The sequence below is a fragment of the Aquarana catesbeiana genome, linkage group LG01 (genome assembly GCF_042186555.1).
Source record: "Aquarana catesbeiana isolate 2022-GZ linkage group LG01, ASM4218655v1, whole genome shotgun sequence".
Taxonomy (NCBI): domain Eukaryota; kingdom Metazoa; phylum Chordata; class Amphibia; order Anura; family Ranidae; genus Aquarana; species Aquarana catesbeiana.
The window spans coordinates 346,536,310-346,550,688 of NC_133324.1; the positions used below are offsets into that span (position 1 = coordinate 346,536,310).

At 47.3% G+C, this 14,379-nt stretch overlaps 1 long non-coding RNA gene across 1 annotated transcript; it reads left to right on the forward strand.

Annotated features, from left to right (window-relative positions):
* The first annotated feature begins 2,658 nt into the window (after nucleotides 1-2,658).
* LOC141145428 (uncharacterized) lies at nucleotides 2,659-9,470 on the forward strand. Its single transcript, XR_012244558.1, has 4 exons — nucleotides 2,659-2,793; nucleotides 6,246-6,473; nucleotides 9,217-9,257; nucleotides 9,399-9,470. It is a non-coding gene; the product is annotated as an uncharacterized lncRNA (long non-coding RNA).
* The last annotated feature ends 4,909 nt before the right edge of the window (nucleotides 9,471-14,379 follow it).

The following is a 14,379-nucleotide window of genomic DNA, read 5'->3' on the forward strand; positions in this document are numbered from 1 at the left end:
GTCAGTAAGCTTGTCTTTTTACACTATAAGGGGTGTATGTAAGACCAGATAGTGAACAGACTGTTTATAGTGAAAACTCCTCGTGATATATCCCTCCCACATGAACAACCTCTTAGTTCACTATCTTTCAATGTTCTTCTCTCATTTTATTCCATTTCCTTACAGTATGAACCTTGATGTCCATAAGCCTTCTCAGTTTACAGCTTAGTTGTATATAAATACAATGTGTTGGGTATACATATTGGGCATATACCCGGAACCTGGGATAGTATTATGATAGACACTGGCCGCTTTGTAATATAGGATGTGGAGTCCGGTGGGGGATTATCTGCATTATATACTTATTGTTTTAAAAAAACCCCGGATAGGTTACTGAACATCTAATATTGTTTATGATCTATGTGGCCTAATGATGTGTATATATATATATATTGCCTGCGGAGGGTCTGCCATGGGATCCATCTAAATTAGTCAGTATGCATCTAATTATGTTTTCCGCTCCCTAACAATACTTTATTGCGGACACTGCACAGATACCGCTTGAAATGTGCCGCCCCTCCCTGTACTTTGATTGGTCGATCCCTGAATGGGGGACGGGACGGACATGGCGGCTCTCCTATTTATGACGTAGTGCGTGGCGTGCTGGCACCGTCGCTGAGGACGTCAATGACGAAATTCATACGACGGCGCCACGCACGCTACGTCACTTCCTGGTACAGACAGCTGGAACGCAGGTGGAACGCAGCGCGCTGCTGCTGATTCAACACCAGACACCTAGCTTCCGCTGCTGTGTAAGCCGATATATCCTAACACCAGCTGCACACCATACAACACGGCTTTGTGTGCAGCCCGTGGGATATGATTAGGCATTCCAGGAATTTTTTAATACACTTTTAATATATATATTTTTTTAAATAAGTTGCTATCTTTTGTATCAAGTTGCTGTTTCCTAATAAACCCAGCGTTTTTACTACACTATGGGAGCCTATATCTTTTTTCCTCTATGAGGAGTCTACCACAGAGATACATCAGATAACATCTGTAAGAAGGTGGAATATCCCAGGTCTTTGGATGAGATTGGTGGAGCAACCATGGTGGGCTTAAAGATAAGCGCATTACCCCTGTGGGGGTGAGGGGATCTGGTGAGTGGGGATTCTTGAGGGGGAGCACAAAGTCACAAGTGGAATTCCTGAAAACACTCACAGTCACAGTCTTTATGCTAATCACTATGAATGAAGATTTAATTTACCTGATGGACTATTAGTTATGCACAGGTGCACTAAGACCTGTTGGAACATTCGTATTCACCAATTGTGTTAATAACCCCGAGTGGGGTCTTTACATATTTATGGACTACCATTAGGCATATGTGCACTTATATATTTTTTCACTATATATTTTTTATATGGTTTTCAACTGAGGTCTATTTTCCTTAATAAGGTCTTTATAAGTGTGTATCATTTTATTTTTATTTTATTTTATTTTTGTGTGTATATATTCACCTAAGCTCTCACAAACACATAACCACTTAGGATTGGCAATTTGGAGCTATATTAACCTAGTGTGTACCTAGAGATTTATACATTGGGGTATATTTACTAGTGGAAAACGCTAACTGAGTGAAGATGAGCCATGTTTATGGCAGGATCATCTCGCTGAAGTGAATAACAGCCATAAATACCAGTCACATATCGATAGTTCACTGAGCAATATATTTATATATAATTTTATCACATTTAAGTCTAGTTTACATCATCATCTTGTACTAATCAGCAAGTGAAGCCTTGCTGCTTCACAGCCTGGTTCCCTACTGTGCATGCGCGAATCGCGCTGTGCATCCCCACTGGTCCCTGCTGTCTTCTGGGACCTGTGTGTTTCTAAAAAGACAGCAAGGGGGACTGAGGAGGGGCCGGACATGGCGTAGTTCGCCGCGGAATCTATCTATCACCGGAAATGGGAGCAAATACCTGTATTAGACATGTATCTGCTCCCCCCTCCCCCCTGAAAGGTGTCAAATGTGACACCGGAGTGGAGGAGGAACCGGAAAAAGTGGAAGTTCCACTTTAAGTTTTTCTATAACCATGCCGTTTTTCAAATGCAAATTAGTTTATGTCCATATTGTTGATTGATTTCATGCACTGTGCATCTCGCACAGTAATATGTGGCAGATTCTTCAGGTATCATTCCAGTGAGTTTTAAAAACACTTCTCCTTTTTTTGTGTCTCTGGACACAGTTAGTCATCCCTGTACAGATCTGGCATAATTTACACCAGCAGTATACCATATTTCCCCTAACCACTCCAACTGCTAAAGGAAAAGTCTAGCCTAAGCTGGGTTGGCTGGGCTTCTCCTAAGGTTCACAGGAGTGCAATTCATTTTGCACTCCTGTGACCCGTTTTCAGCGGAGAGGGTCTGAAGTCCGCTCTCCGCTGACATCACTGCCATCAGTCAAGGCAGCACGTCATCCCAACTTCCAAGTCTGGATCCGCCAGCTGCCTCATCGCTCCAATGATCGTGGAGAAGCAGAGAGGAGAGACGCTGACTGACAGTCAGCAGCTCTCCTCTCTGGAATCTGTGAAAACCGAGCCATCAGCAGTGTTCGGTGGCTCGGTTCTCAATGCAGAGATAGCGGGGGACAGTTGCAGGATCAGTCTGATGCTCTATCCACATAGGTAAGTATTAATCTAACATAAAAAAAATCCCATACTTCTCTTTTAACTTTCAGATTGTCGAATCCATTCCACAGCTGGCATGTTAGTGTTGGCAGTGAGGGAGGCTTTGGTCACTTTACAGGTCAGTTCCAGAGTCTCTGATGGCTTCATAGTCCCAAGACCAGACTCCACCATTGAGATTTGTGATATGACATCTGAAAATATATACAGTATTATACTTTGTTATATACTTAATCCTATAGCTTAGTTCAAATAAACTTTCAAATAAGAAAACTAAATGAAAAGTAACACACATTGTACTAAAGACACAATGAAAAGTAACCACAGGAGAGGTGTCATGTCTGAAGTTGATTAGTGCTGATTCTGTTCAGATGTTTCCTGTGGATGGCTCTGTATTTAAATAAAAACTCAGCATAAATACATTTTGCATACATGGAAACCAATTGCACGTTGAACCAATGAGATAGCTGGTTTAATTTCAAGCAGATATTTCTTTTTCCGAATAATATTCAGTATTTAGGTCTTGTTCACATGGGGTTAATGGATCTGTTTCCCATGTGAGGGCCGCATTTTACCTGCACTGGGATGCACAGGTGTTCTGCATTTTCTATACAGATAGTCCCATTCCTGTCATTTTGGACACAGCACCTGCACAGACACCACTGTGACATCTGTGCGGGTGAGGGTGTGTGACTCCAAATGCACCCAGGGTGTCTGTACAGCTTTTGCATCACAACTGACAGGTACACAGCCCTCTCATGAGGCATATATTCATATACCCCGTATGAATGAGGCCTTAAAGCAATCCTGTTGCTCAGTGCCGGGACAAGGTCATTCGGTGCCCAGGGCGAAGAGGGCAAACTGCACCCCACCCCCAGTGTAAAAGAGCCAGTGTCAGTGGGAATCAACTGTTTCGTGTGTGTGCTGCTTTTTACTGCAGATCAATTTATTATTTTTCTTGAGAAAAAAAGAAAAGAAAAAAACGATCATTCCCTCTGTAAAGAGCCCTGTATTGATTATCAGCACAGGGCTCAGGGCAACATGTCACCGTCACCTGCTGCCAGATGCCACGTGTCATTCACCATCGTCACCCGCTGCCAGATGCCATGTGTCCCTTGCCACTGTCACCTGCTGCCAGATGCCACATGTCACTTACTACCATCACCTGATGCCACTTGCCACCGTCACCTGATGCCACATGTCACTTTCCACCATCACCTGCTGCCACATGTCACTTGCCACCGTCACCTGCTGCCACATGTCACGTGTCACTTGCCATCCATAGCCTGGCTCTCTCTCCCTCCCCTTTAGCTGGGCATGCTGGGGGCTGCAATTTCCCTCTTAGGATTGCAATGGGCCAGTCCTCAGGACTACATTTCCCATGTTCCTTCTTTTGTGCTCCTTTTTTTGTTTTTTCTTCTGCCCAATAGGAAGGAGAGGGCACCGCTGCACGATCCCGAATACAGCAGCATGATAGGGGGAGAAAGAAGATCCGGAAGCTGCTCTCTCCACACAGAGACACAGCCGCTCTCCCCACTGCTGACCGAAGGAAGGAGGGGGAATGGGAAGAAAACAGAGCCCTCTCCTGTACAGCGGTGGCTCGAGGGGGGAGCGGGTTTCTCTTCCTCGGGACCCGCAGGGGTCCGCGGCAACTGGGCTTCGAATCAGCACCCCTCTGCCTTTGCTCGTGGCACCCACCTAGGATGATGGATCGGCCCTGGTTACTGGTAACTATTAGCGGTGCCGGCGGTTAGTGTGTACAGTCGCACACAGTTGTGAAGCACACTGCCGCACTTCACTTGCGCCCCCCTCCCTCCAGAAAATTGTTCCGCCCCGGGAACCTGCCCCTTCCGCCCCTGCCTTGTACTGGCCCTGCTGTTGCTACTCACTATATTAAAAAAAAATTCAGAGAGAATCATCCTGTAATGCTTCATTAACACATGTGCATAGACCTGTACCGTGTTTATTCATCCAAGGAATAACAGGTGTTACATATAGTCAGCTTATTACAATCAATGACAGCACATGTCAATGTTTACATCTGTACAGGGATTGAGACATAGCTCTGGATGAAGATAATTAATCCCTGTATGGATGTTACCCCTTAACATGTGCATGAAGATAAGTACAGATGCTGTGTCTTTCAGGCTGTCATTGATTTTGACAGGCTGGCTGCACACAGCTGCATGAAACACTACTCTCTGCATGGAAGTACTGGACTATGGTTCCATGTAAATGAGGCCTTTAAAGAAAAAGCTCTCTTATGGCTCATTTAGCTGGCTAGCCAGGGGGCGGCAAAAGCAGAAATGCAGCAACTCACGGCTGTACACATGCCACATGGCATGCTACATTTTAAGGGTAGTTCTGTCGCCGAACTAGACCCAAGTAAATGGGACCACAAGGCAATTGTCCTGCAACCAAATATAATGCATGTGGTTGTGGCATGGTTGGTAAGCCTTTTGAGGCTTATAACAAGCAATAAGAAAGTATCATGTTATCTCCTCACCAAATGCCAAATGTCCTCAGGACCATTGGAGGAAAGGTGAGTATTAAGCCTACCTGCACACTGGCGTTAGTGGTAAAGCACTGCTAGTTTTAGCAGTGATTTTCAGCCACTAGCAGGACGCTTTTAACCCCCGCTAGTGACTGGAGAAAAGGTTAATAGCGCCTGTGTTGCAGCGCTGCCGAATCGCTTTGCAGGCGCTTCAGCAGTGCTGCCCATTCATTTCAATAAGCAGGGCGTTCTGGGAGTGGTGTATACAGCACTCCTGCACCGCCCCAAAGATGCTGCTTTCAGGACTTTTTTTCCCGTCTTACAAGCGCACCACGCCAGTGTGACAGCACTCGGGCTTTCACACTGGGGTGACTTGAGAGGCGCTTTTTGGCTTGATATTACAGTAAGCAAATACACAATTTGCTGTGGTGTGCTCTCAGGAGTGCCCCCCCAGTCCTCCTGACTGTGCATGTCACTCACCAGCCCTCCTGGCTGCAACCAGTTGTTCCTCTCTCTGGAGATTTGCCCGGCAATGCTCTCTCCTGCTGTCCTCTCTTGCTCCTCCTGTGCCTATCCAGGACACCTCCACGATTTCTTGAAGGGCCCCATCTGCACCTGAGCCAAGACCCAAGGTCACCCCCCCAGACTGGGGGGCTCCCTCAAAGGCCCCAACAGCCTAGCATTCTTTCTCCAAAGCTATGAAAACTCCAACTCCTCCCCAGCTGGGCTGACCCTGGGTATTTAAGGAGGCCTGCCCCCTGCCAATCCAAGTTAGGGATTGGTCAGGGCTCCCTAAAACATCCCAGGCAGCTCCACCTTTCCTTTCTTCCTCTCTTTCCAGAACCTTCTAGAAAGAAGAGGGAGGTCTCGTGATGCCGCCTGTGAGTCACTAGCTGCTACCCTGACCCACTTCCAGCCCAGATCAAACAGGCCTGGCTGATCCTAACCAAAAATCTTCACTCTAACACCTACTTACCTAGAGAGTGCTAAAAGCAATTTTCATTGATGTGTTTTGTCAAGAAATTATCTGCTCTAGTGAGTCCCATGGTGTTCTCCTTTTCTCACTCTTTGTACCATAGGTTGGTTCTCCTCTCCCTGGCCTCCCAGTCTCACCACTTTGACTAGCCTCAGCACAGCCTCAGCCTGTTCCACCACTGCCACCAACGCCTTGCCTTGCCTGCTGGTCTCAGAACTCTCCCATAAAGTTCACTGCACCAAACACAAGGTCCACTGTCTGTCTACAAGGCCAAGCACAAGCACTGCCTCCTGCAACTCCTCTGAAGCATTCCCTTTGGCTTTATATAAGGGTAAGCAAATACACAATTTGCAGCTGTGTTCTTTGTGAACAAATTATCTGCTCTAGAGAGAGCCCGGAGCAAAGAGGAATGAAATGGATAGGCGCAGGGCGTGCATGACAGGGTTAACAGTGAGAGGAAACTAAGAGGGGTGGTATTATGGAGCCGAGGGGGAGGGGTTGGAAGAGATAATAAAAGTGACTACGCCTTGAGGATGAGTCACCAAAGCGAGGGGTAAAGTTCACAGCACGGCAGCATGTCTGAAGTGGAGAGAATCCTGGCCCAGCTTAGGGAAGAGGCAATGGTAAGGGGTTTGGCGTGGCTACAGGACACATTGGGTACAGCTTTGCGGCGCCCTGTGTCAGAGTCAAGCATGGGTGGGGGGAGCGGTGCCAGGGCATGTAGGTCGAGGCCACCTGAGCTTTATTCCCCGGAACATCAGGCGGGGACAGAGCGGCAGCCGGGGGGGAGCCGGGATGTACCCCCGGCGGGCCCACCAGCAAAGCGTGCGACACGGGCGGACAGCGGCAGCGCATCTGCCCGACAAACGAGACTGGTCAGGGGTCAGCAAGAGAGAGACAGGGCCGAGTTGAGGCCTAGCAGGCGCGGAGAGGCAGTGAGGGCAGGCCCCGCCCCCAGACTGTCAGCAAGGGAGAGAGCTATCATGCGGAGGAGTGCAGCTGATGGTGTCCCTGGGCCTTCCATTGCCTCGGCAGGGGACCAACAACAGATCGATCGTGGGTGTGGAGAGACAGTGCCAGGGAGAGCTGGCAGGACTGAGGTACCTCGCACCGGTCCTGGTAAGGCTGTCCAAAAGTCTAGGAGCTGACACGCTGCACGGAGGAGGGAGAGGATGTCGGCGGCAACCACGCCCATCAGGCCTGGCAGGCTGTCGTCTGAAGAGGAGGCAGATCTGGGTCTGAGCATGACGGGGGACTTATCCGAGTCTGAAGAAGAGGTGGCCCCCCTTCCCGGTGTATACTATTCCGGGTTCGCCTTTGTGCCCGGTGGGGGCGGTGGTTGTCTTCTTGGAGGTTCGCCCGGCGGGGCAGGGCGCCTTTTTGATACATGAGGATGGAGCTCCTTTGTCCCGATTTCAGTTTGTAGCAGTCTTTAGAAAATACCTAAGGGAGTTGGGTTTGGAAGAAAAAGCATTTTCGTCTCATTTGTTTAGGATAGGGGCAGCTACAGAGGCAGCCAGACAGGGGATGGATGTGGAAGTGGTAAAATGCATTGGGCGGTGGGAATCTAGTAGGTTCCGGTCATATGTTCGGCCCCATCTGGTGGTAGGTTTGTAAAGTGTTATGCCCCGTACACACGGTCAGACTTTGTTCGGACATTCCGACAACAAAATCCTAGGATTTCTTCCGACGGATGTTGGCTCAAACTTGTCTTGCATACACACGGTCACACAAAGTTGTCGGAAAATCCGATCGTTCTGAACGCGGTGACGTAAAACACGTACGTTGGGACTATAAACGGGGCAGTGGCCAATAGCTTTCATCTCTTTATTTATTCTGAGCATGCGTGGAACTTTGTGCGTCGCATTTGTGTACACACGATCGGAATTTCCGACAACGGATTTTGTTGTCGGAAAATTTTATATCCTGCTCTCAAACTTTGTGTGTCGGAAAATCCGATGGAAAATGTGTGATGTAGCCTACACACGGTCGGAATTTCCGACAACAGGGTCCTATCACACATTTTCCGTCGGAAAATCCAACCGTGTGTACGGGGCATTAGAGTGGGTAGTGACTTTTTAGTCTGACCAGATATAGGGTGAATAATGTGATCATGTTGTGTTGTTTGTTTTTTCTTCTAATTTCAGGTTCGGCGGCAGGATTGGTTTGGATAATGGGCCATTCCTATGTGTGCACGGAGAGGGGATGTACAGTATGAGGGTAGGCAGTTGGGTTTTGACAAAAGGGATGCCTGTATCAAATGGTTTGGATTCCCGGGAATGTTATGGGGCAGGTTAGTCTCGAAGGTGCAGTGTTACGCAGCTCGGGATGGACCGCCCGATGTGTTAATCTTGCATGTAGGAGGCAATGATTTGGGAGTCAGGGCAACGGTGGACATCACGCGAGACATCAAATTGGATGTGCGGCGTTTGATGGAGGAATTCCCTGATATGGTCATTGTTTGGTCGGACATGGTGGCACGTACAGCATGGAGGATGGCCAGGTCAGTGGAGGGTGTCAACAGGGCCAGGAAGAAGATAAACAGGGAGGTGAGCAAGTTTATGGTGAGGAATGGGGGGTTAGCTGTACGTCATTTGGAGTTGGAGTTTGAGACCTGGAGATATTTGAGGAAGGATGGGGTACATTTGAATGATGTGGGCATAGATATGTGGGTCTTGGGCCTTCAGGATGGAATCCAGCGAGCACTTCGGGTGTGGAGGGGCATACAAGAGTAAGGGTTTACTCTGGTATGCTGTGGCAGGCGTTGGTCTGTGCAGGGGAAGGAAGATGTCAGAGAAAAAGTTCGGGACTATCATTGATATGGGTCCTGATGGTGGTTCCCGGTTAATGGAGGTTAGCCGGAAAGTGATAATGGGGGCGCTGCGGCCAGTGGTAGTCTCTGAGCCAGCTTGTCAGCTTGAGGCAGATTTAATACATTTTAGAAGGACCGCAGTGCAATATGGCTATTTAACACAGATGGTTTACGAAGTTCCTGCTCAGACCAACGCTAGAAGTTCTAGGGTTTAATAATAGATGTTGTTTGGTTTTCACCTTTTCCTTCTTTGTGCTGTTAGGTTCTCCGTCTAGATCCCTTTTATTGGAGCTCTGTCCTCTGGTAAGTTTGTCATTTTTTGCAGCTAGTGTTTTGTGAATGTTTTTCTATGTTTATGTGTTGAAGAAGTGAACTTGGGTGGGGACTGGGAGTCCGGGGACTGAGGTCACAGAGATCTGATTCATTTTTTTGTTTCTCCATTAGAAAAGTCTACAGTGTATTGAGAAACCAGCTGTATGGCTCTACAGACACCACAACCACTACCAGAATAGACAAGAGTAAGTGGTTATCTTTCACACCAATACAGCACACACACATTTTGTCTTTGCAGCCTACTGTATAACGCAAGTGGGCAGACACAGACAAACAACATTATTTTTGTTCTTTCTTTTTTTTTAGACACCTTCCAAGACTCCAAAGCAATCTTCACACATGATGCATCTTGAATTGCAGCTAATATGTTTTGATAAAAATTACAAAAGGTCAGTTTTCATTAAAAACTTCAGCTTTCCTGACTTTCATCAGACATACAGGCATCTGCAGCACGCAAGTTAGTAGTAGGTTAGGTTATACGGTCAGTTACTGAAATTTAAGAGGGCTTATTCTGGAATGGGTTTTCCCAGAGGATTGTGACAAGATTTTAAAGAGCTATTTGATTTCAGTTTAAAGTTTGACGCATTTGACATCTGCTGTTGACAACACAACAGTTCAGAGTGTGTTTTAAGTTACAGTGTGTGCAGTTTAATTTTACAAAGGGGGTAGGGATTGGGGGTGGTAAAACCGCATCCCCCAACTCTAAATGTTAGCAAGCCTTAAAGCCTCATGCCTCAGATTTTCCGCCGACAAAACCGCAGACTTTTGTTCGAAGGGCGTTGGCCAAAACTTGTCTTGCATACAAACGGCACACAATTGTCAGCCAACAATCCTGAACGTAGTAGGACTAGACGTACTATGAGCCAATAAAAAGGAAGTTCAATTGTCATGCGCCACCCTTTGGGCTCCTTATGCTAATTTTGTCTTAATAGAAGTTTGGTGAGTGTCGATTTGCGCTTTTCAGTTCGTGCTTGTCAGTTCATTTCTGATTTTCAGGTCGTACTTGTCAGTTTATTTCTGCAATGGCCGTTCGTCAACTAGCCATGTTGCGTTCTCGTCGGTGAGATTGTGCTATCATTGGGCTTAGAGTTGTTGCTTTGACCCAAGTCCAGTCCAGGAACAGGGGGAGGAGGAGTTCTTAGACCAAGAATTGGTTGCTTAATCGTGACCAATTCTCTCATATGCCTTTGCTGCGGGAGCTCCAGGAGAATAATCCTGATGATTTTAGGAATTATCTCTGGGTGACGGACCCCTGCTTTCACCGTCTCTTGGCATTGCTGACCCCCTATATTAAGAAGCAGGACACATGCATGTGGCTTGCCATTACTCCCGAGCAAAGGCTCATAGCCACCTTGCGGTACTTGGCTAAGGGGAGAAGTCTCCAGGACCTGAAGTTTACAACTGGGATCTCCTCCCAGGCCCTGGGACACATTATTCCAGAGACCTGTTCTGCCATTATTCAAGTCCTGCAGAAGGACTATATTCGGGTAAGTTTTATCCTTTAACATCACATTCTATGTATTTAATGTTTTCTAATGTATTGTATTAATTTCTTCATTCCATAATTACCATTATTGTAATATGCTGTGAATGTCCTCTTTGTCCTCATGCATGCTGTAAGCTTTTAATGCTCCTTTTTTGTCCTTCATGCATATTTGCCTTTTCTAACTTCCCCAGCATGCTATCCTGGGCCCATACACACCTAGCCTAGTAACTTAACAATGTATTTTGTCAGCTACATTTTTGTGCTTACCCTAAACACCCCCTAAAATGTGTAAAATTTTATTGTTGTCCTCAAATTCAGGCAGAGTGCAAGAGGCTAATTTTTTGGGGCAAAACTAATTTATAACCCCCCCCCCCCCCCACCAAATGCTAAGTCAACCGATACCAATACTCTATCTGCTGACTTTGCAATACCCATACACACTATACCTCTTTTGTGGTCCTGTTTCTGGATGAATACACCAAAGCATGTAGTGCAAGGGCCTGCCTGATTACCTTTAAATTGTAACGTAGTAAGTTTTTCTCTCATATTATCTTGATAGGTAATTTATGAATGCCAAAATGTGCTTCAATTTGGACAGTGTGTATCCATATTTTTCGATTATGACACTTCTTACCTGTTCACTGGGATGCCAATAGTGTACTGTAAGTAAGGAGGGGCTGGCCAAAGTATCACACATTATTTATGCATTCAGCTCTCATGGAAGTGGAGAGGGTTACCTGTCCAAAACATCTACCCATTACCCCCCCCACACACACACACACCATAACATTTTTCTAATGGGCCACCAGAGGGGGTTTTGAATCTGATAAGTTTACCTTACACTTTTGTCTTTAAATACTCATTTAAATTTTATACTTGTTGGCCTAGAATGTTTTTGTCAAATCTGCTTGCAATGTTATGTGCAGAAGTAGTAATTTCTTCTTTCTTTTTTGACTCCAAAGTTTCCTTCCACCGCCCAGCAATAGCAGGATGTTGCAGGCCAGCTTCAGCATCAGTGGGATTTTCCCAACTGTGGTGGTGCTATTGATGGGAAACATGTGAGGATTGTCCCACCACCCAACTCAGGCTCATACTACTATGATTACAAAGGCTTTTGTAGCATAGTGCTGCTAGCTGTTGTTTCTGCAACGTATGAGTTTCTTTTTTTGGATGTTGGGAAGAACAGCCGCAACTCGGATAGAGGTGCTCAGGACAATGTTGAGGGCCTCAATTTTGTTTTTATCGCAAATGAGGCCTTTGTTCTGGGCGAACGTGTTATGAAACCCTTTCCTATAAGGAACCTCACCCCAGAGCAAACAATATTCAACTACAGGCTCTCTCGTGCCAGAAGGGTTGTTGAAAATGCCTTTGGCATCCCGTCAAGTAATTTCAGGCTCTTTTTAACCCCCATCAACCTGGCCCAATATAAAATTAACTATGTGGTTTTGTGCTGTTGCATCCGCCACAATTTTTTACGGAGGAATGTGAGCAGCTATCTCTCACCACTGCCAGCTGATGTTGACCCCACAGTGTCAGGCCCACCCAGCCAAAGAGGCTGCAGCTCGTACATTAGTGGGAAACTGTCAGGAAATGTTCCATCCGCTGGTAATATTTGTTATTTGGCATGCAGTACTGAGGTCCACCAGCAGGTGTCTCCTGGCAGTTTGGAGCTGTCAGGAGAGCTTTTTCCTGTTAATGTTATGTCATCTTTGGGCCGCAGTACTGGCGTCCACCAGCGGATGGATCCTGGCAGTATGGAGCAGGTATTCCCCTCTGCAGACAGGTGTCACCTGACTTTCATTAGCAGAGCTGCAGTATAAATACCTGGCAATCGCAGACTTATGTTGCCCTGGTATTGTCCTTGAGCTCTGATCTGCATCCTGTTACCCTGATCCTGTACCTGAAACCTGATTTCTGGAACCTGTTGATCCTGTTTCCTGTCCGTTACCTGAACCCTGAACCCTGGACTCTGGACTCTGAGCCTTGTACCTGACCCGTCCCTCCTGTCATCCATCCATCCTCTCTTGTCCTGTTTATCTCCCTTCCCAGCTACTGATTCCGTGTTTATGACCCCGGCCTGGCTTGACTACGATTCTGGTACTCCCTCTTGCTACATATGCTGGTTGGTTTTATATCACTGATTGTTTGGTTGTTCACTTGTATTTATGGTGTGTTCACATATGCACTTTCCTTAAATAAACTTACTTTCACTTATTTATGTCTGGTTCACTCCATCGCAGTCACACAGTTCTGGTCACATCTGGTTTATGACAGAATACCAGGGCCATCCCTGACCAGAAGTGGCTGCACAGGGGAACCATTTTGATTCGGTTGGTTGCAACCATGAATGCCGATGAGGTTATTTATTTTTCTCTGCTGGCATCTGAAAGTGGTGATTATTGCCGCCAGGCTTTGAAAGAATGGTCTAGTGACCAGTTGTTTGCCACTATACATTTGGCTCACTCCCTGGTCGATCAGGGTTATATATTGTTTGGGGAGGTGCAGCCTTTGATCAAGCTATGTACTGAGCTGGCCCTGCCCTGTATTCCAGAGGGCCGTGATGATTTCACTCCTCCTTTCGATATGAATCAGGTTGTATCCCTAGTTTGGCTTTTTGAAGATGATTCAGATGATTTTTGTGAGCACTACTCAGCCTGTTCCCCACAGGTGATTGCTGAGTGCATTGTGTCTGCTCAGTCTTTTGTTAGACAGGGAGGTTTAAAAGCACAGTTTGTACAACCTATACTTTCAGCATGGTCTGACATGATGCAAGCAGCTCCAGCCAAACAAACCACCTCTGCCACCAAACACCAACCTACCCAAATGTATGTTTCCCCATCACCCATGTCAACCGCAGTTGCAGCTCAGTATACGCTGCTGCCAACCAAATACTCATACCCAGTCTCTGCTCCCTGTACCTATCCTGCATTCAACCCACCTGTCTCTTCCCTGCTGCCTGCAAACCCACACGAACTTCCTCCAGCTACTGTTACCTCTTCTCTGCCATATCCCAATCCTCCTCTCCAGTCTGCTGCACCCCTCACCTACCGATCTTCAGTGGCTAAGCCAAAGAAAAAACGAAAGTTTTTTCCAACCAAAACGATCCTGCCAGTAACTCAACCTGCCTTCGCACTAGCTAATCCAACCCATACCACCATGCCAGTGTCCAGTCTTGCCTCCCCGCCAGCTGATCTGTTCCAGCCTGATGTCCGGGAGTCTGCCCTCCAGCCTGATGTCCGGGAGTCTGCCCTCCAGCCTGATGTCCGGGAGTCTGCCCTCCAGCCTGATGTCCGGGAGTCTGCCCTCCAGCCTGATGTCCGGGTGTCTGCCCTCCAGCCTGATGTCCGGGTGTCTGCCCTCCAGCCTGATGTCCGGGTGTCTGCCCTCCAGCCTGATGTCCGGGTGTCTGCCCTCCAGCCTGATGTCCGGGTGTCTGCCCTCCAGCCTGATGTCCGGGTGTCTGCCCTCCAGCCTGATGTCCGGGTGTCTGCCCTCCAGCCTGATGTCCGGGAGTCTGCCCTCCAGCCTGATGTCCGGGAGTCTGCCCTCCAGCCTGATGTCCGGGAGTCTGCCCTCCAGCCTGATGTCCGGGAGTCTGCCCTCCAG